The sequence below is a fragment of the Ambystoma mexicanum genome, chromosome 5q (genome assembly GCF_040938575.1).
Source record: "Ambystoma mexicanum isolate Mex_15411 chromosome 5q, UKY_AmexF1_1, whole genome shotgun sequence".
Taxonomy (NCBI): domain Eukaryota; kingdom Metazoa; phylum Chordata; class Amphibia; order Caudata; family Ambystomatidae; genus Ambystoma; species Ambystoma mexicanum.
Window position 1 is genome coordinate 901178288 of NC_090933.1, and position 20678 is coordinate 901198965.

Consider the following 20678-nt stretch of genomic DNA (forward strand, 5'->3'; position numbering starts at 1 on the left):
AAGAATAGGGCTAGGAGTAATGAAGATTACCAATAAGTAATCAAGGCATTAAACACAAGTAGTGGTGCAACACCATTGAGTTCACTGGGATTGAGCACTCCCCCTACCCCTGAAATTTTGGGCTATGTTGACTATACCTATATGACTTTCAGAGCAGTTGCTGGACTGAATAGGACACAGATGTTAAACCCTGCACCAGGGTTTCGCTGTTAAAAAGAGCCCAACATTTACTAACATAAAGCATTTCACTGTTAGTACCTGCATTCAAATGCCAAATTTTTTTAGGCAATTGAAATCGTGATGTCGGTTTAGTACTTGCATGCCAGGGGAGTGATTGGAAGGGTAGAGAGGGAACAGGAAACCACTCATTCTCACAGCAGTCCATAAGTGGGTGCTTTCATTCTTAAATGAGAGAGTTAACTGCTTGTAACATTGAAGCTCCACTCGAATAGTCTCATTAAAATGCATAAAGAAATGAGATGCCGCCACAAAATAAGTGTGCCCTTCCCCCACCGCCGGTGAATTTAGCGCCTCTCCCAACATTTGAAGAGTTAGCCCCCCGAAATGTAGTTTATGTTGCGGCCCTGCACGCAAGCACAACACCATTCACCATATACACACACGCACACCCAGCCATCCATTTAAGTGTGCACTTTTTCACCATACAGACACACCCAGGAAGCCACCCATACATTTAAGTGTGCACCCTTTCACCATACAGGCCCACACACCCAGGCAGCCACCCGTACATTTAAGTGTGCACCCTTTCACTATACACTCACATAGGCAGCCACCTATACATTTAAGTGTGTGCCCTTTCACCATACACTCAGACACGCGCACGTCATGGGGTTGAGGGGAGCCCTATTACTTCACTCTGACTTCATAAAGAAATGATTTCCGTTAAGGACCGAACCATAACGGGGCCCCCATTACGCCAGTGATACGCTATTCATTTGTTTCGTTAAAATCCGATTGTCAAACCTCTAGTGATATGATATGTCATTTAATGTAATTTATAAAGCACCTGTACACAAGTGTTTGTAGGCGCAATTTAGTGTGCAATTTACGGATGAGTTTGTTGCGTTACTTTGGTGGAACAATTCAATACCGCAATGTTTACAATTATTATTGACCGTGCACCATTACAGTATTAGCAACGGGTTCAAAAGGTATTACTTATATTATTTCATTTAAAATAACTTCAGCCCTTTTTCACACTCTATTCAAAGCAATCTTGACACTCAAATTCTTAGTATTCAGACAGTAATTCAAAAACTCATCTGATTTTATAGCATCGACATCATATATACAAATCTCATCAGAAACAGCATGTACACGTCTCCAAGTTTTATACAGGACGTCAATATAAGTCGTTTTTTCTCCAAATGACTTATTAGCCACAGATTCTACATGTACTAGCAACCTCTGGGATTTTTAACTCTGGACCTTTTACAGCCATGGTCAGGAGTCTACCCAATCGGAGCAAACACTCAGTTTTGGTGTGGGGAACAGAGTCGAATAATCCTGCATTTCCAGATATCGATGGCTTAAGTTCCAAAAGGGTAAGTAGTGCTTCAATTTCCCCAGGTGTTCGTAATTCAAGTGCCAATCATGTTATAAGATTTTTTTTTTTTATTCACAGTGTAATGTCTCAATCTCTGAACAATCGAGGAACCACCCAACCTTGTCAAACAACTTTTCATTTTCAACATTAAACACTTTCAAGATGTTAAACCCCATTGCACTACCTAAAACATCAAGTAATGGGCAGGTGTGGGATTCCAATACTTTGATATACAAAATGGCCCTCTTATATCTGACCTGCCCTATCAAGGAGGCCAGGCTCAGTTCTAACCTTATAGCGGCCATAGGCACACATTGGGGCAACCCCAATGTCTGTTTCCACAACCTGCCCTCTAGTACATTAAGCCATTCCCATTTCTTAAAGTATGGCCCGATCTGTTTATACATATGTAATAAGCCTTATATGCTGAAACCAGCCGTCAAGTGTGTCAATTTGCTAATAAGGCAACCAAATGTAACGGTCTTCTTCTTCTTGTGTGCAACAACCTCCTCCATTACCATATTCACTGTTATAGGTAAGCCTAAATAGCAGTAGGATTACGTTTGTTCAAAAATGCCAAACAAGGTATTCGTCCTACACGTCCTCAATTTCTTGTGTCCAAAATACATACATTTGGGCTTACCACCATTTACACGAAGAGCATTTTCATGTGCCTTCTCACACAGAGCTTGTATAGATATGTGTATACCAGATAGTGTATGATCTACCAAAACTATATCGTCGGCATAGGACAGCCACAGCAGGTGGCACTCGCCTATTTTGGGAGGACAGTTGTTTACCATGTTCAACCTATCTGGTAGGTCCGCTAGATCTAAATTAAATAGCAAAGGGGCATGCATGCACCCTTGCTTTAGCCCATTGCCTATGGGTATGCTGGGCGTGCATGCCCCCCTGTTACTCCTGCGAATTCGCACACTGATGCCTTCATGTAGCTGGACCACCAGACTCAGAAAAACAGGAGGAACGCCACACTTTGATATTTTATGCCACAAAATGGCCCTATTTACTGTGTCAAGGGCGGCTTGGAAATCAGTATAAGCCACACATTTTCCTTAAGCATCCTTGATCAATACTTTTAGTACTATGGGTTATGGGAGGTAGAGCACCCTTTTCGGAAGCCTGTCTGTAAGTGACTTAATATTTTCTTTTCCTCTACCCAACTATTAAGTTCCCGTAATATCGTAGGAGCGAATAGCTTCCCCAAAATGTCCAACAGGGAAAGAAGCCTATAGCTCTTAGGATCCAATCATGGCTTTTTTTGTATATTGGTACTAATATGGCTTCTTTCCACGTTGTCGGTATGAGGACCTCTCTATATACTTTTTGGAACAGGAGCATTAATATATATGCTCAAACTTCACTATCATTCATCAGTACTATATTTGACAAACCATTTGGACCTGAGGCCTTTGATTTTTTGAGTTTATTAAGCGTTGCCATTATCAAGTCACAATGTATTTCCATACCTATATGGCCGTTTCTACTACACAGGTTCTCCCCCCATAATCAGACCTTCCAGGATTTTGCAGCGCACGAAATGACAAATTTTGCGGCACAAAGCTTTATTTATTGCAGCATTTTTGCGGGATATTTTGTATTAACTGGAGGGTGTAAGATTCCCACATTGCAGGAAATAGGCAGAGTGCAAGGCTACAAGAGAGCTAGGCTATCATTATTATGTATCTTTTGTATTAATATAATAGGAAGAGTCCCAGATGTCTCTGGCTTGGCAGAACAGTGCTTGATCTGGCTACATTTTTGGTTTAATGTGCATGCCTCTTTAATAGTATTAACTAAATTGATCATTATCAGTTGTAATGCTGAAAATATTCCCCTTCTATGTTCTCCAATCCCCCAAACACCCACACACCTCTCTCACCAACACACATCTCACCAACTCCCCATCACAACTTGCATTCCTTAACCTCTTACTCTGTCATACAAATACTCATGTGCTATGTCACACTGTCAAGTCACAATTTGCACTGCCCACCCCCTGCCACACTCCAATTCATACTCCCAACTCACACCTTACACTCTACAATTCCTCCCCCAATATACAGTCCTTCATTCTTTTGTGCTGCTTCTGCATCTTGCATCCTTTCTCCCATTCTATCGCACTCTTCCCTCATCCTTTTTCCCAATCTGCAGCTCACTGCCTCTTTCTGGCCAACCGCTTCCTCTCTGCTTTCTGGTTCACTGACCACACGCTCCCTCTACTTTCTGTACCTCTGCTCGCTCTCAGATTTCTGGCCCACCGCATCACTGCTTCCTCTGCTCTCTTGTGCAGTGCTTCCCCTCTGCTTTCTTGCCTATCACTTCACATGTCACCCATCTCTCTCTCATAGTGTAACCATTTTTTTTATTTTTTTTAAATGTAGATTTTGACCCAGATCCTAAAAAAATGGGGCATTTAAAAAAAGAACGGAGGATATGCTATTTTTAGACAACCCATTTTTGGAAATGAGCAGGTCACCTTATTCTCAAAGGTGACCGTCGCATTTCCACAGGCTTGAGCTGTAGCGCAAATTTCGTTATTTTCCTTATTTTTCTGTCCCCGCTTCCAATTTTGAGGAGAAAGGGGAAACACTTCTGCAACCACCCTTGACCAAAAATACGGTGACACCCCCGCAACACATGTTCGGTATTTATAAAAATCGATCGAATAGTACTGGACGAAATAGGTCAAATTGTACCATTCGATCAATTTTTGTCATCAAAATGGGCAGTACCTTGAATAGAATCGCTCTCCCGACAGTGTTCTGCGAGCTCCCAGCACCTTTCACAGGGACAGGACCTCCAGGGGCCTGCCACTGTAAAATGCGACCCCAAAAAATGCATTTTTATCCTGTTTGAGGAACAGAAATGCAAGCGACACATCAGCAGTTCATACCTTAAAAGAAATGCATGACAGGGTCAGGAAAGACCCTGTCATGCAGTGGCAGCCCCACATCCCGTGCACATAGGGTTGCCTACAATTTCTGCACATTTAAAAGTGCATCTTGCTTGGAAATGAGGGATGCGCTTTTAAATTGGCAGAAACACCACTTTATTTGATCAAGGAGGTGAAAAAGGCCATCTGAATGGGCGTGCATATAGAATGTGCCCATTCATGTGTCCCTTGTGGATTGTGCTGTACTTTTTTGAGGCGCAAGTGATGAGATGTGTTAGCGCATTTAATTTCTTGTGTAAAAAAAAGTTGAGAACCTGGCACCCTGAGTATTATTTTATTTTAAACAGTCATTTTTGCAGATTACTTTAATTTTTTTTTATTATTTTTTTTAAAGATGCTGTTTTTGCACAAAGCAGACGTTTTCGTGGCATTTTGCGCAAAACAGCCATTTTCACAGCTTTTTGCGGGATTGCAAAATCGCTATTAGCTGGAGGGTCTGCATAATGGTGTCATTCACAGTGTTAGTGGTCTGGGAGGAACTGATGAATTTACACCAGCCCTCCTCAATTATGGGATTGATCAATATCTCTTGCTGGCTATTCCTGTGCTGTCTCACTAACGACCACACCCTAGTCATATCACTGCTACTCAATATTCCAAACATAGTCTGCCATTGCGTAACTAATGATGATTTCCCCCTTTGCTTAATCCAATGTTGATGCCTATGTTTCAGCTTCCTACACTCTATACCCATTTCCAGAGTCCATAAATTGGGTCTTCTAACTGGAAGCAACTTTCTTAAGTCATTTTTTGCATCTCTTATCTGTTCGTCATAATGGTTTTTGTGGGTCTTATCTTCCCTGACACAGAGAACCCTAACTCCCACAGCTACATTTGTATATTTAATCCAACACTTCATCTCCTCAGCCATCATGGCAAATAGTCTCGCTCATTTGTTATTATGGAGATGTACCACAGAGCGACCCATTGCCAGTATATTATTTTTTTCTCCAATTTATTCGGTTCCCACACCCGTTTATTTCTATTCACCGGTCCTTTATCTTTGTTAGTATCTATTTCTAGGGTTAACTCGATGGGGAGGAATCACTATATATAGTATTCCCAACTTTCATCTTTCTCTTACAAATTTTGTTAACCCGTGTCCCACAAAGATATAGTCCAAACTTGCCTTCCCATTCACACTTTGCCACGTGTATTTCTCTGGGTGGTCTCCTTTGGTTCTCCCATTAAGCCAAAACAAGTCACAATCATGTAAGAAATGAACCCATCAATGACCCTGTTTGTTATCACGGCTCTCACTGAGAATACTAATAGAGTTTAAATGGTCAGTTTCTTCCATTGTGAATGTATCGCTACACAGGGTATTAAGATCACCACCAAGTATTATCCATTCACCGTTTCCACCTTCCCCCAGTCTAACAAAATAGTTATAATAGTCATGGCAGTACCTGGCGAATGCTTTCCTAGGCCTACACAAAATCCACAATGGTTGGCATTGCCAGTGCTTATTCTTGTATGTATGTCATTTATAAAGTGCCCACCTAGCTGGGAAGCCCCCTGGGAGTTCACATGTTGGTGATTGCCTATATGATGACGTGTAATGTCATCATTTATGTTATCAATGATGTAATTTGTGATGTCATCTGTGATATTACATGTGCCATTGTAAACTGTGCATAGTGGACGTCGAGTTATGAATCCTTTACTAACCATAACTGCGGAATTTCATTTTCTAGTAGATTTTCTTTAATAACCATAACATCACCTTCACAAACATTATGTGTCAACTAATTTCAAAGGTGTATATGACTGAAGGTTAGCCATACATCTATTTAAAAACCTTTGCTGGTTTTTGTATTGACTGGGGCATTAACATCTCTGACCTTGCCTTGTGGAGATGCCCTGGGCACATTCACTCTACTTGCAGTCCTCCTTAGTCACTATGCCCATTTCTGTATTACCCCCAGGGCGGACTGCATACATGCCCAACTGTTACTATGTCCTGAGCTGTATAACTCCCTACAGGGCATGCCCCCAACACAGGTTCCCACCCCTACTTCTTGCTTGACATGCGTGCTCAGCAGAAACTGTACCTGGGGCAAAGTCCAGTACACAGCGACCATCCCTTCCCTGTTTCCATGGCATGACTAATGGCCATGCAAATGGTTTCTGTGCTGTAAGGAGCTCATGGTGGCAACAGTAAAGACAGACACAAGTGATCACAGTTCACATGTATTTATTAAATTGTATAGGTAGGTTGGAAAAACGCCTAATCTAAACCTAAATCTAAGATGGCAGTGAGCTTCAACTATCCAACAATAATAAGGCAGTCCTAGTGGCGTCTTGACAAATGAAAGGGCTTATACTAAGAAAAACCTTTTGCCGATCCTTACGCTGAATACAAAAATAAGTGTGGCATGATGTTCATAAGAATGAAGGAAGTGTTCACAAATAATAAGTCAGGATATGGTAGTCAGGGTCTCCCTTCTCCATGTTTATGAGCATGGGATAAGGTAGTATTCCAGAGCACAGCGCATGCTCAAGCTTTCCCAGCATCAGCTAATAGTTCCGCTCTCAGCTATCGGAGCCTTCGGTGGTTAAGTCTCTTTTTCTACAAAAATGTCTCTTTTCTTCCGAGGGCCTAATGTGTCTCAAAATAATAAACAAAGAGTTCCTTTTTATATATTTGCTGGATGATGACTTCTCACCCCTGGATGCCCCTCTTCCGGGCTCAGATTCACAAAAAGTTCCTTGCGATATCGGGACCTTCAATGTCTTGCTTTCGAGGGCCTGATATATTATAAATTACCAACAAAAAGTTCCTTTCTGATTGTATTTAGCGTGATGATGCTTCACCCCCTGGGCCCCCTTCTTCCAGGCGCAGACCCCTCTCGAATGTCAGTCTCCTTTCATCAAATTCACTATGCCTTGTGTTCAAAGGATTTTATTTGTCATATTCATGTATGGTTTGGTGATGGTTTTTTCATCCCTGGGTCCCCCTCTTTCGGGCTCAGACCCTTCTTTCCTATCAGCCTCTCTCCATCAGGTTCACTATAGCTTCTCAACTCAATCTCTCCTGTGACATTCACAAATGTTAATATCTTTTTAAACAGTTCACTGTGGACAACCCTCTGCCGGGTTCACTCTTGTCAACACACTGTACATTGGGACTTCAGGCTTCACCTGTCTGTTCATCCGCATCCCTCCATCGGTTTCACGCTTGTCAACTTTGCTAATCACACAATTCTTTTAACAGTTCTTTGATGCAGGATTCACTTCCCTTAGCTTTACAATCATCTGCCGGTCAAAGAGTTTCAACTGTACAGAGTATTCTAATAGAACCCTGTATGACCACTTTGACCCCTTTCTCGCCTTTCCCAAGGCCTTCTGGTAATGGTAGTTTCATCAATCAGGTAATCGGCCAGAGATTCCTGAGTGAGCACCCACGTGGTGCATGACTCCTCTGTTGCTGGTTTTCCCCCTTCTGGTATCAACAGTTCTTTGTACTTTCACAGTTCAATTAGCCGTTTGCTACTTGCGTTCAACACAGTTTGGTTTCTTATCGGCTTTCCCTTGACTCACCGGCTACGATGAACCGCTTAGCTTTTCCTCTACCTGGTGTCAACGTTAGTACCACTGAGACAAGCGTCTCTCCCCGGCCTGGTGATCAGTGGAGGAGGGCCCCATGAACCGTTGACATCTGCTGCAACACAGACTGGCTATTGTTCGCGGTCTTACAATTCCTTCTGCTGAGGTTTCACGGCCTTGGTCGGAAAAGGGCAAGGTCACTTCTCTCCTGGTCACCCTCTCGGTTTACGCCATCTTTCTCCTCCTCTTGAACTGCTGTGCTGACTTAGCTCTCTCGTCGTGCGGTCTGCCTTGCTCGTATTGTGCTCTTGTACTCCCCCTTTTATCCCTGTGGGAAAAGGAAAGGGCATTCAGGTATGTGCGGTTCTGGTCAATTGCCTGACTTTGCCTGACCCCAGGGTTGTAACATGTCAGGTAAATGGCTTTAGTGTTAGTGGTATTGGAAAGGGGCGGGATAGAGTTTCTAAGTATTCTATGTGGTAGGATGGGGGGAAGGGTTGTAAGAAGGGGGAATTATATTCTTTGTCCTAAGGGGCTGTGTGCATTCAGAAGGGTATGTTTGGTAGGGTTTGTGAAATGAATAGCGGGGATTATGAGAACAGTAGTGTTTTGTCAATGCTGACTGGGAGTTTGGAAAATAATAACAAGAGGGACATGGAAAACTGGTTTTCTGGTAGAGAGTTTCTGGGAGTAACGAGGTTTGAGATCTAGGGGATTGGATGTATACGAGGGTTTGAGGGTGTCTGGGCAAGAAAGATTCAATGGGAGGAAGGGAGGCAGATGAGGTGCAACCTACAAAGGTCTTGGGGAGCTCTGCTTCTCTCCTGCTTCCCCGGTATAATACTGCGCCTCACATGGGGTATTTCCCCGAGCACAATCCTGGGATCCTCTCTTGCTCGTCCGCCCTAAGAGTTGGGGTCTGAGAGCATCGGCCCAACCCAGGCCACATGAATAAGGGATTCTCAAGGCTTGCTTGGGAGAATATACTCCGGTTTCTCACAGTGCCCAAGGGATGGTCTTTAGCCTTGCCTCTCTGACAGTGATCCTCCATACAGTGCCTGCTGGTGCTTACCTTTAATTATGTCCACGGGTTATTGTGCCCACTGGGGCATGGCTCAAGGCATTATTTTCACTTTAGTATTTGGGGACTCAGGGCTAGGTCATTGTCATGGCAGGGGATGATTAGGCAATGCAAATTCAAGATATGAGGTTCACATAGTTTATTACAAAGAAGAAGAAAATAAGGTATTAGGTTTAAACAAGGTCAGTAGCAGAGTGGGGGTTCAAGCAAAATACGGATTGGCCAGGCTTTCCTTAGGATCATTGCCCTCGGTCCTTCTCTCTGTTTCTTAAACTCTGCCTCCCTGGCAGGAAGAGTCACTCTCAATTTTGGGGTTTTAACGTGTTTATTGATACTGTGTAAGGACCTTTTAGCCTTTTCATAGATTCCTCAGGGTGTTACGTTTCTTCTCGTTGGCTCCTGTAACACCTGGAACCACTACCCCTGTTGCCTTGGGTCATCTGAACCTGGACCAAGTGTCAGACTCTTAAGAATGCGCTGAACATTAGGGCTCTCAGGCTTAACGTCTTCTGCAGGCTGCCTGGATCATCTCTAAGCTCTGCTCCTCCACAACTGAGGAGTCTCTCAGAATCTTAAATCTTAACCAGCCCTCTCTTTTACAGCCCCCCCTTTGAGGCTCCTCCTCCTTATAATATCGTTCAGACTTCTTATTGGGAATCTGCTTCTCTTACTTCCATCATCAATGTTCTGCCACATAATAGGTTCCTCCTCCATTCTTCTCTCATTGTCATGACTCTCCCACCTTCCCCTCTGCTCTTAACTCTCTCCACTTCCTTCTTCACACTCCATCCTCCTTCCTTCACCTCTGCTGTAGGCTCTCTCCACCTCCTCTGTCAGGTTACTTCCTCTTCCTTCATCTCTGCTCTGAACTCTTTCTTCACCACCTACTTCACACTCCTTTCTTCTTCCTTACCTTCTGCATTAGAATCTCTCCACCTTTCCTTCGTGTCTTGTCGTACACCCACACTACCCTCACCCTCACCATACTCCTGACTCCCAAACTCTTCATTGTCTCCTGCACCATTTTATTCTCATGTGTGAGGGACCTTGATGCTCCTATTGAGCAATAACTGTCATGTGTGGTTAACGTGTGAGTGTGTGTTATGGTTTAGGTTAGGGCATAGGGACTACACAATCAGCATGTGGGCTTAATAGGCAATACTGTGTCTTAAAGCTCTGCTAGCTGAGGCTACATACCCAGGGGCAGCCATTTTGAAACACATTGCTAACTGTAACCGTCAGCACTGCCTGCCAGCCTCTCCCTTCTCTCTTGAATAGGTAAGAAGTTGATCCCTGCAGAGCCTTTTAAATGTAAGCAGGCAAGGCCCGGGAGAGAGTGCATGTGTATCACTTTGAGGACTTGTGTCTCTCAGCAAATCATTTTTCCTCATGGATATTATGGGTTCCGCAGACACACACAGCACAGGTAGTCTGACCCCTGGTGTCTTTACATAATGTTCTCTTTGGGCAGCCTTTCAAGAGAACAGACATGGACATAGTGGATCCTTAGGATCCTCGGACCATCTCAAGGAACCAGTACATCTTGGCTGTGGTAGAGATCATGCCACCTGTTACCCCGGGACAGTATCCTTGATAAGCATCAACGCAACAGTTTTGGCACAGGCTTTTATAGCGAATTTTTCTCATGTGGGTTTTCCTAAAGAAATTATTCTGAAGGGGAAGTGTGGGAGAAATGTTGTGTTGCTTATAAGTTATCCACAGATTTCCACCCACAGAACAGTGGGCTTCTGGAGCAGCTAAACAAGACCTGAAAGGGCATGATAGGTGGCATGGAAAATGGATATTCTCCTGCCATACCTTCTTTTTGCCTCCCGGTGGATGAACAGAACTGAGTAGGATTCAGTCCTTTTGATCTTTTATTTGGACATCCTGTTAGGTGTCCCCTAAATCTGGTACGGGAAACATGGGAGGGCAATCCCCAAACTCCTTCCCATGATATAGTGAATGATGTACTTGGGCTCAGGTCCAAAATTGCCAAATACAAAGAACAGAGCCCACAGAACCTTAATGTCAGTCAAGAGCCCATGAGGCACTGGTATGATCAAAAAGCCACAGTGACAGAGTATACTTCAGGACAGCAGGTCTGAAATGGAACCTCTCAAGCCCAGCGCCCTACATGATAAATTCACTGGGCCTTATGTGGAGCTGGTGAGGTTAACTTTGTAATTGATACAAAAGCCCTGAGGCAGAAGCACAGGGTCTTTCATGTTAACCGGATGAAACCACATTACAGCCAGGATGACTTGGTATTGGATGTTGTGACAGGTGACAAGATTGAGTAGCTGGATCTCCCCCAGACTTGTTTCATGCAAAGTTCACAGATGGGTCTCTGGGGGGTGCTCTGATCTCCCCCGACCTCGGTCACCAGCAATTGCAGTACTGCCAGAAGCAACAGGGTCAGTTCCCGGGTCTGTTTTCACCAACTCTGAGGAAAATGTAATGTTGTATGCATGACATTGACACTGGGGTCAGTAAGCCATTGAAAAGCAGAATTCACTGGATGTCTGATAAGGCAAAGGACTCCATCAAGAGGGAGCACTCCAAGATGTTGGTCTTGGGCGTTATTGAGCCTTCCCATAGCCAATGTACTAGTCCTTTGGTATTGGTACCTAAAACATCCAATAATGGGAATACTGAATGTTAGGGAGAATTCTCTTATAAGGCTAATTTCCCAAACCTAGTGAGTCCCCCAGCAACTTTGCTGGATTTTTGGGGTTTGTTTTTTTCTCCTGCTAAGAGTGAGACTCTTTTCCTCCCACTCTTAGGCCTGATTTGAGTGTCTTTGACTCTTTGTGTGCTTATGGGCTATGGGGTTTTCTTTCTACTCCATAGGGTATCATCTATTTTGTATGTGTCTGTTACACAACACCCTCAGTGCAGTAACACAGGGGTGTCATAGTGACCCCCAAACATAGACTCCATACCCTGGGACTGACTACTGTCTCCCAGGGCATGTAAAGTCACCATTGACTTTACTAGTCCTAAATTGTGAACAGAACCAGTACAAACCATCATATTGTGGAAGTACTGGAAGGGGTTAATTATATTGCCCCTGGGTCTGTTTTGAAGGGGGCACTGTCCAGTTCCCCCTTATCGAGTTTCTGGCTGGTGGCAGTGGTTACCACTCAAAATATTCCACCGGAATATTCTCTATGGGATTTTCCCATTGATTTTAAACGCACCACTTTTTGGTGCAATGTTAAAGATACCGCTGGTTTATTTATGTAGTATTAAATCCCCGGTTGGGTCTTTTCGCCAGAACTCTTTTCTAAAATGGCGTTTGTGTCTGTCTCTGTGACTCTGACCAAGGTCGAGACCTTTGTTGCACTATTTTAGCGGGCTTCTCCATAGAAGCCCTCCAAATGGTGCCACTCTGTCTGGGTTCCACAGGAGGGGTGGAGGGGGGAATTGGCACCCTGGGCTGTGTTGCCTCGGCAACCCAAGTCGCACTCTACTCTGATTGGCCCAGTGGTGAGCCGCCCGGCTCACCACTGAGCATGTGTGATTGACAGCTTGGCCGATGAATGGGGGTTTTTCTGCATAAAAGCAGGGCCTTTGGGACTGGAACTTCAGAAGTCGCCACAGGACCTAAGAATCCGAAGAGGGAAGAAGCTGAGCCATCTGCAACGACGACATGAAGCCCTGCTGCAACTACCTCACCACTTTCCCGACGACAAGAGAAGATCTTCTGCTGGACGAATCTTCTTCCGCTGAGCTGGTGGGACCAACCAGTACGCCCTTTTCACCTTCCAAAGACGTCTCTTGGTCGAATCGCCCGTGCCAAGCACCCCGGCGGCCGGATAGCCAGGCTTCACCACTTTGACCGCGAATAAAAGGAACGCACCTTTTATTGACTAACTCCACGGCTGGTTTCATCCCTGTGCAGTGCAACAAATCCACGTTTCCTCCTCCACGAGATCCTCTCTTCCCCTGGTCGAAACAACAAACTGCAACCACTGCCAGGAACAACTGCCTCCGCTGGAGCTTCCTCTCTGTTTAAGGTACTGTGTCCTGCCTGGCCTCCCTTTCTTCGGTTTGCCCAAGGTGACCCTTAAATCCTTGGCTTGCCAACTGGGTTGGCCCTAGACCTTCTAACTCTACCTTCTTGAATCGCCCCAACCTCTTTTGAACACTCTGCAAAGACTTTTAGTGCATTTTTAAACAATGTGATCCTGGGCACATTTCGCTTTGCTCCCTTTTAAGTGGGCATGGCCTATGAACTTTGGCTCTACAGTCTATACTGCCTTTATTCCCTTGCTGAGAACTCCTAAAAGTGTTGGGACCTGTTTTATTTCTATGCTCTGCCTTTTTCTCTCCCTTTAACTGAACTATTGGAGTGCCATCAGGTTATGCGCTCACATCTGTTTAACAAATCGTGGTGTTTTAATTCTGACTTATCTAATAGTTATTAAAGGAGGTGTGTATACTTTACCTGACTGTGTTTTAACTTGCTTTTGATTTGGAGTGCTAGTATATTGCCTAAAGTGTATTTTAAATAAATAATTGTATACTTTTTATACAAAACTCTGGTCAGTGTTTGTTTGCTCAACTGTGTTTTTGGCCCTATTGTGTATACTCTATATACTGCCCTACTCTTCTTGAAAGAAGTCTGACTGCTCAGCCACAGCTACCAGGTAAATCTGGGTGGTGCAGACCGCTACTGATTGGGTTTACTGCTTACTCCTGTAGTCTTAATCTTTTTGCAGTGTTCCCTAAGGGAACGGCACAGGATTCTGCCTAACACTGGTGTACAGCGGTGGGATTTGTATTGAGTATACATTTTAGAGTGCTTCTGATACTTTAGTGCAACTAACCACAAAGCTTAGCACTGTAAAAGCTATTTTTTTAACAAGTCAACTATGGAAAGTTACAGCCGGGAGTCCTTTTCTGCAAAAACTGCTGATTGTTTAAGAGTTCTTTGTAGACATAAGGATCTCCCTGTAAAAGGCAAGAAAATGGAACTGATAGAAAGATTGTTAGAAAACCAAAGTCTGGGTAGTGTTTCAGAGGAACCTACCTCCCCAGCAAATGTAGACAACAGTAATGATGGTAATATGGATCAAAGTATTGATAATATTGTTGTAGATTCAGAAGAGGAAAGTGAGACTAATGTAACTGTCCCTACTGGCCCTCTGCCTGCTCTAGCACCTCAAGCTATGTCTACTGGACCTTTGTCAAGTCCCACATTAAGTCCTGAATTAATTGAACTAGAAAGAATGAGACTTGAATTAAAGTTCAAAGGAATTAGTGCCCAATCTGAACAACAGCACTAAGAACTAAGGCTCAGAGAAATGGAGCTCAAGCATGAGCTAGAGATGAAGAAATTGTCTGTTGAAAATACTTCTCTCCCCGGATCCTCTAGGAGTTCCAGTCCCAAAAGACCCCGGATGCCTAAAGAGATTGTGGGTATGTGTGAACCTAAGTTGGATGTGTTAGATTGGTTGGCTATGTTTGAATATAATCATGGGCTCCAGGACATCACAGGGAATCAGTTGCTTCCTTGGTTGTTCTCTAGGCTCCCCCCTGTTGCATCTGATGTGGTAATGGAGTTGGGTGAGGTGGACAGGATGGACTATGAATGTGTGAAGCTAGCTTTAATAGCTAGATTTGGGAAGACCCCTTCCCAGTACCTTAAGAGGTTTAGGACCCTCAAAAAGCATGATGGTACTCCTTGGGCTACCCGGGTGAATGAAAGTTTGAAGAACTTAGAGGGATGGATTAAGGGTTACAGAGTGAACACTTATGAGGGAATGAGAAATCTTGTGATGTTGGAGTCAATTTATGCTGCCTGCTCTCCTGAGCTCAGACAGCACTTGGCTGATTCAAAGGAAATAGACCATAGAAAGCTAGCTAAGGCTGCTGACTTGTGGGTTGCCAACAGGGCTAATCACAAGGATTCAGGGATAACTCAGAATAAGGATGAGGGAAAGCAGCCACCAAAAGTGAATCCAGAGAATTCTAATACCTCCCATACCAAAGAGGGCCACAAACAACAAAATAACCAGGGTAAGCCACCAGGGAAACCCCATCAGGCGAGTGTACCTTCTGGTCACGAACCAGAAGGAGGTCAGAACAAGCCACCATTCCAGAGAGCATTTGGAACATGCTATCTCTGTGGGGCAACTGACCACATCAAAGGAGATTCCAGATGTAAGGGTAAATCTACAGGGATCAGCCCAGTTTCCTTAGCCTTAACTCCTGAGGAGGAAGTACAAGTGGCTAGTGCTCACTTTAAAGTCTTTGCTGAAGAACCCTTGGGTCTTCAAGCAACTGTATTCTTAGAGCCTATGGGTCTGGTTAGGAGCCAGAATAGGGAAATCTATGACTCCCTACCAGCCAACTCAAAAATATATTATATGGACAGTGTTCTTGTCAATGGCCAGGATACCCCTGCCAGGAGAGACACCGGGGCTAGCAGAACAGTAGTGGATGAAAGCTTTTTCAAACCTGAGGATGTGGCTAAGGCACCCAAAGGTCCCACTAGAAATTCTGGAGGCCCTGTCCAGATGGTTCCTATTCTACCAGCCCTCATTCAGTGTAATAACATGTCAGTGAGGATCCCTGTCAGTGTTAAGACTGAGGTGCCTGGGAGAGTCCTGTTGGGGAATGATCTTAAAACTCTAGGAGTAGTATCCAGTACCCCCAGGCCTCCCAGTATGGAGACACAGAACCTAACCAAATTGGCTAGAGAGGCCACCTTAAGGGACCACTCTAAGCCCGTGGGAACCTCTACGGAGAACCCCACTACAAGCCCTGGTGTTAGTGAGTTGACCTCTAACCCAGGCAAATTTCAGGCTAAAATGTTATGGAAATGGGAGCCCGAACCAAGCTCAATCATTATTCCCCCAGTTTTAGAGTCTCTGACTCCCCCTGCTTCTGAGGAAGAGGTGGATAGACCAACTGGACCCCTACCTAGGCCTAAGAGAACTGGTAATTCTCAGTGCTGGCGGAAAACCAGAAAAAAAAGTCTAAGGCCAAAAACCTTCAGACTGTTGGACCTTCTACTGAAGACTCCAACCCAAATCCTAGTATTAGGAATGAAACTCCTGAAGTAGGTAAGGTAAGATCTAAGAGGAATGGGAAGCAGGTACATGCCTAACCCCAACGCCTCCAACCAAGAGGCCTGAGATCCAACCTGCTCCCAACAGAGAGGTGGTGAGGAGCCTTGGAGGCCCCTCTAGATCTAAGGGAATCCTTTATAAGAACCCCTTGAAAAAGCCTAACACAGGTTCAGAAGTTGTACCAACTTCTGAGGGACTGGTCAACCAGATCGCCTATAGATTTAACAAGGAAGATGTTCCTCAAAGGGTTTGTAGGCCAAATAGCTTACAAAGGAAAACCTTTGATTTATCCATTGAACACAGGTCAAGGTGTCGCCACCAAAATGCTGATGGTCTCTCTAGGATGTTTATCACAGACTAGAGGTATGTGATTTATCCAGGAGTGGATTAAATCCTCCTGTCCCTTAGTCTGAGGGGGAGGGGGGCGAATGTTAGGGAGGATTCTCTTATAAGGCTAATTTCCCAAACCTAGTGAGTCCCCCAGCAGCTTTGCTGGATTTTTTTTTTTTTGTTCTCCTGCTAAGAGTGAGACTCTTTTCCTCCCACTCTTAGGCATGATTTGAGTGTCTTTGACTCTTTGTGTGCTTATGGGCTATGGGGTTTTCTTTCTACTCCATAGGGTATCATCTATATTTTATGTGTGTGTTACACAGCACCCTCAGTGCAGTAACACAGGGGTGTCATAGTGACCCCCAAACATAGACTCCATACCCTGGGACTGACTACTGTCTCCCAGGGCATGTAAAGTCACCATTGGCTTTACAAGTCCGAAATTGTGAATAGAACCAGTACAAACCATCATATTGTGGAAGTACTGGAAGGGGTTAATTATATTGCCCCTGGGTCTGTTTTCAAGGGGGCACTGTCCAGTCCCCCCTTGTCGAGTTTCTGGCTGGTGGCAGTGGTTACCACACAAAATATTCCACCGGAATATTCTCTATGGGATTTTCCCATTGATTTTAAACGCACCACTTTTCGGTGCAATGTTAAAGATACCGCCGGTTTATTTATTTAATATTAAATCCCCGGTTGGGTCTTTTCGCCAGAACTGTTTTCTAAAATGGCGTTTGTGTCCGTCTCTGTAACTCTGACCAAGGTCGAACCCTTTGTTCAACTATTTTGGCGGGCTTCTCCACAGAAGCCCTCCAAATGGTGCCACTCTGTCTGGGTTCCACAGGATGGGAGGAGGGCGGAATTGGCACCCTGGACTGCATTGTCTCGGCAACCCAAGTTGCACTCTACTCTGATTGGCCCAGTGGTGAGCCGTCCGGCTCACTACTTAGCATGTGTGATTCACAGCTAGGCTGATGAATGGGGGGTTTTCTGCATAAAAGCAGGGCCTTTGGGGCTGGAACTTCAAAAGTCGCCACAGGACCTAAGAATCCGAAGAGGGAAGAAGCTGAGCAATCTGCAATGACGACACCACCGGTGAAGCCCTGCTGCAACTACCTCACCATTTTCCCGACGACAAGAGAAGATATTCTGCTGGACGAGTCTTCTTCCTCTGAGCTGGTGGGACCAACCAGTTGTCCCTTTTCGCCTTCCAAAGACGTCTCTTGGTCGAATCGCCCATGCCAAGCACCCCGGCGGCCGGATAGCCAAGCTTCACCACTTTGACCGCAAATAAAAGGAACGCACCTTTTATTGACGAACTCCGCGGCTGGTTTCATCCCTGTGCAGTGCAATGACTCCACGTTTCCTCCTCGACGAGATCCTCTCTTCCCATGGTCGAAACAACGAACTGCAACCACTGCCAGGAACAACTGCCACCGCTGGAGCTTCCTCTCTGTTTAAGGTACTGTGTCTTGCCTGGCCTCCCTTCATTCGGTTTGCCCGAGGTGACCCTTAAATCCTTGGCTTGCCAACTGGGTTGGACCCAGACCTTCTAACTTTACCTTCCTGAATCGCCCCAACCTCTTTTGAACACTCTGCAAAGACTTTTAGTGCATTTTTAAACCGTGTGATCCTGGGCACATTTCGCTTTGCTCCCTTTTAAGTGGGCCTGGCCTATGAACTTTGGCTCTACAGTCTATACTGCCTTTATTCCCTTGCTGAGAACTCCTAAAAGTGTTGGGACCTGTTTTATTTCTATGCTCTCCCTTTTTCTCTCCCTTTAACTGAACAATTGGAGTGCCATCAGGTTATGCACTCACATCTGTTTAACAAATCGTGGTATTTTAATTCTGACTTATCTAATAGTTATTAAGGGAGGTGTGTATACTTTACCTGACTGTGTTTTAACTTTCTTTTGATTTGGAGTGCTAGTATATTGCCTAAAGTGTATTTTAAATAAATAATTATATACTTTTTATACAAAACTCTGGTCAGTGTTTTTTTTTCTCTACTGTGTTTTTGGCCCTATTGTGTATACTCTATATACTGCCCTACTCTTCTTGAGAGAGGTCTGACTGCTCAGCCACAGCTACCAGGTAAATCTGGGTGGTGCAGACTTCTACCAATTGGGTTTACTGCTTACTCCTGTAGTCTTAATCTTTTTGCAGTGTTCCCTAAGGGAACTGCACAGGATTCTGCCTAACACTGAATTCCACTTTTGTGTGGAGTACAGGGGGTTCAATTATGTCACAAAGATAGATGCTTACCCCATACCGCAAGGGCAAATTAACTTACTGATGGATTAGGTGCTGGCAAGTTCATGGGTGCTTATGACCCCATGGCCGGGTACTGACAGGTGGGCCTAACTTGTAAAGCAAAAGAGAGTTCAGCATTTTCAACACTACTTGGGAACTACAAGTATAAAAAATGTCACTGCCACTTTTCAGATGATGGTAAATCGGGCCCTTTCTGGGTTAGAAGACTCCAGCTTTGCCTAATTAGATGAAGTTGCTGTCTTCAGCCATCCCTAGGAAGACCATCTATCCCACCTGAAATGGGTGCTTCAAGCCATGCAGAAGGCTGGCTTGACTACCAAGGCTTCCAAGTGCCAGATAGTTCCAGGAACTGTGACTTACCTAGGCAGCAAGAAACAGTCTCTCCAGGCAAAAGGGCAAGCACTGCTTGATTGGGACATCTCCGCCACACACACCCAGGTGAGAGCCTTCCTTGGCTCAGTGGGTACTACCGGCCTTTCATCAAGGGGTACAGGACCATTGACCTTCCCCTGAATGATGTGACATCCAAAAATATGCCAAGTAATGTCCAATTGACTCCTGACTATCAAACGTCTTGCAGAATTTGAAGGATGGTTTGTGCAAGGCCTTAGTTCTAAGGATTTCAGACTATGGGCAAGAATTCATCACACAGACAGATGCTTGTTAATTCAGAATTGGTGCAGTAGTAGTGAACCTTAACCCTAAGTATGTCGAAACAAACATGCACGTTTCTTAGTAGGCACTTTAAGCGAGAGCGCAACTGGTCCACCATTTGTGGTAGTTTGGGAGAAGCGCAAGCACAGATATTACATTTTTGGCTGTCAATTTACAATCCAAACTGAACACAGACCACCTAGGTGGTTGATGGCCATGCATTGAGAGAACCATAAATTGATGTTTTGGCCCACAACTCTACAGGGCCTGAATACAACAGATGGCTTCAGTAGGGATTTTCGCCTTGAGGTTTATCCAGACTCTTAGAAGTGTAAAGCTCAAACCTTTTTTGTGCTGGTGGGCTTGTGAAGGATTTCCATATGGAGGGTTAAGATTGCCCAGGCCTTTTTGATTTTTTATAAATAAAATGTGGGGAATTGATCTCTGAAATGCTGGTCTGCTGATCAGACCTCCCTTTCTTTCATAAAAAGCTCCATGCCAAAAGCATAGTCCATACATGTGCCCTGCTGCATCAGTCTCCTGATATCTGCAGCACCTGCCCTTCGGTGGCACCGGGTAGGCTCAAAGGTCACATGTGCTTTCTTGACAGCTACTAGGACACCATGTGCCTGCTGACAGAGGCTATTTAACTTCTTCACCTTTCATCTAAAATCTCATATTTGTGGTTTTATCAGTCTGGTGGCAAGGTCAACTCTACCAATAAGTCGTGCCTGGTGTTAGGATTGCAAATGGTAAGAGCCCACAATTAGTAAAGCCACCCACTATTTGATATCATACATGTGTCAACCCTGTGAGCGAGGCCAGCTATGGAAGGCTATGTGGATGCATGGCTAGCATGTGTGTCTCCATATCAGCAGGTGAGACAAAAGGCACAATGCTGTTCCCCTTTAAGTTTCGGGGAAGCTGTATAGCACTTCTTCTCCTCCTGGGAACCATGCTTTTAATAGTCATGCACATAACAAAGGCCAGCCTCATACCAGGGTGTTGCCAACCGAAGGGCCTTTGAAGCTGGAGGCTTGGGAAGGGTACGGGGTTAGAGTAACCAAAGTGGACAGAGGGGGTACTGGGCAGGATTCACCAACTTGTTATTATGTGAGATCTCTTCCTGTTCCCTCCATTTCCTGTGGAACAAAGCACTCAG

The 20678-nt window shown here is 44.7% G+C and overlaps 1 protein-coding gene across 1 annotated transcript in view; it reads left to right on the forward strand.

The window, feature by feature from the left end:
• Window positions 1-20678, forward strand: part of CPQ (carboxypeptidase Q) — a 1957200-nt gene that overhangs the window by 1384690 nt on the left and 551832 nt on the right. The window lies entirely within an intron of this gene.